Source organism: Mus caroli, chromosome X, assembly GCF_900094665.2.
Source record: "Mus caroli chromosome X, CAROLI_EIJ_v1.1, whole genome shotgun sequence".
In the NCBI taxonomy this organism is placed as follows: domain Eukaryota; kingdom Metazoa; phylum Chordata; class Mammalia; order Rodentia; family Muridae; genus Mus; species Mus caroli.
In genome coordinates, this window is record NC_034589.1 from 99,646,920 (window position 1) to 99,649,383 (window position 2,464).

Consider the following 2,464-nt stretch of genomic DNA (forward strand, 5'->3'; position numbering starts at 1 on the left):
ACTCACCAGAGGTCTTAGGATCCCATGGGGAATCCTGTGTGGGTCCTTGCGGGTGTCTGGGGACTCCGCAGCAAGGCACCCCAGTGCTGGAGTGGACCGGAAGGGACTTGTGCTCCTGCTCAGGCCGGGTTGTCTGCTTCCCTAGTTAATGCAGTCTCAGGTCCCACGCGATTGGATTGGAGCAGATGCTGTGTTTCACTCACCAGGGGTCTTAGGATCCTGTGGGGAATCCTGTGTGGGTCCTTGAGGGTGTCCGGAGACTCCGCAGGAAAGGCACCCTGGTGCTGGAGTGGACCGGAAGGGCGCATATACATTTCTATAATAAGAGCAGTGGTGTTGAGTAGGGCTAATGCTAAGACTTCTGATGTGGTACATTGCAGATGGAATAAATCATAATATTGTGGGTGGAGACCCATATCAATATTTTTTAATGCTTCTCCAAGTGATTTCAATGTGTAGCAAAACTCAAACTGTTGCCCATTTACAGCTGGACACTTAATGCCTGGATTGGCACTTCATGTGTAGTTTGTTCTAAGTCAATATTTGTTTAAAGAAACCAACTTAAGTATAAATTGACATTATAATGATAAGTTTTTAAATAATTCTATAGCAGTTAAATAGTGCCGTAACTTTTGGAAGATATTTAGTTCCACAGTTTAATTTCATAAGCTCATATTGAGACCTATTATATAGGGGTATTGAACTTGTTTAACTCAGTAAGACATAATTCCTGCCATTGGGTACCTTATGCTTTACTGAGAAAGACAGGCCCATGATGAGATTTTTAAATTTTATTGTAGTTGGCAGAAGCCACAGAATTTTGTGTAAGATAGTCAGAGGTGATTAATTTTTGCCTGGGTTGTGAAGCAAAGGAGACATTAACATAGTCTCTTGCGACATTTTTGGGAAAGAGTCAGAGAGCTTCAGATATGAGGACATGGCTGGTTTTTCCTAAATAGGAGAGATTGCCATTGGTCACCTTCAAGGAGTGGTACAACCCTGATTGTCACTTGAAACCTGGAGAGTTCACCTAGATGCTTTTTCTGTTGTGCTCCTCAAAACAGTTCGTGATGTCATTGGGTGTGGATGATTGTCATTTAATACAGGAAGAATGCAAGGCTCAGAGACATTAAGTGATTTTCTTTTCAGTGTTACATAGCCCGTCGACAGGAATGTGGGGACTGATTTCCTACATTTGCTACACTGTGAGGGCATGAAAAGCAAGTTTGGGCCAGCTTCCTGCGGGCCTTCCATTCAAGGCAGAAGAGTTTAGACATTCTTGACAGGCTATGGGAAGTCATGGAAAGATTTTGAACAGTGGGAGTGACTGTGCATGTTGACTGGTCGTTGCCACTTGAGTACTCACTGTTTGGCACTTAAAAAGCAAACTGACAAGTTAGTTTTACACCCCTATCAGCAAGTCAGAACCTGGTAGTTTGTGGTCAAACTGTTTATGTACTTTCTTTTAACAGTTTTTCTCTCAGCCACTTTCTGCTTTATTTAACGGCATTCCAGTTATTTCCATCTGTCCTCTATTAGTGGCCAACCTTAAAGGAGCCCTGGCGTGTCCCTCCATCCCATCCTGCCTTAATGAGAAAACGGAGTTCTCTAATTCTGAAATCAGACCCAGCCAAACAAGCAAAGACACAATCGCTTTGGACATGGAACACTGAAATGGTGATTAATCTTCTTCCTGAACATTCTTGTCAAACGCTTACTTCACCTCACACTTTCTTCATTTCTCAAAAAAACATCTGGCATGCAGCTCTCCCCCCTCCTTTCTTCATGTTGCCTAATTTCTTCCCTCCTCTTTTCTTGTCTTCTAATTTTGCTACTTGGGGAAGAAAATTCTAAAAGCAAGTTGAGGATGTCATGGAGCCAGATGCCTGGTGTTATCTTCCAGATCCCTCATACAACATTGTGATGGAGGTCAGGATAGAGACCACTCCCTTTATGACAAGGCAAGAAGTATATACCACAAAATAAATGAAAGTTAACAAAAGGACAAAATGAACAAAGATCTGGGGCTCCCAATGGTCTGGACAGTACTCTGCTTTACAAGCTACAATTTTTCATGATGCAGGTCCTGAGTTATGCTCATGGAGTTGGTGAGGATGTGGAGGTATTACATTGTAAAGCTGGACACTATCTTGGTTCCTTTTGGTATGGAAAGAGTCAAGGCACACATGGTTGCGAGGCTTCTTAGAATACCGCTTTCTTTTACTTTGTTTGTTTTGGTTTTGGTTTTAGACTTTTCATTTTGAAATTATTTTAGACTCATAAGAAGTTGAAAAAAATTGGACAGAGAGTTCCCATGTATCCTTTACCCAAGCTCCCTCAATGATAACATTTTACATAACCATGCTAAAATTTCAACACCAAGAATTCATTTTAGTACAAAATAAACTTTAATTACGGTCTGAGCCGCTCTAGCAGATTTTATGTTGTAGATATTGGGAGAAAG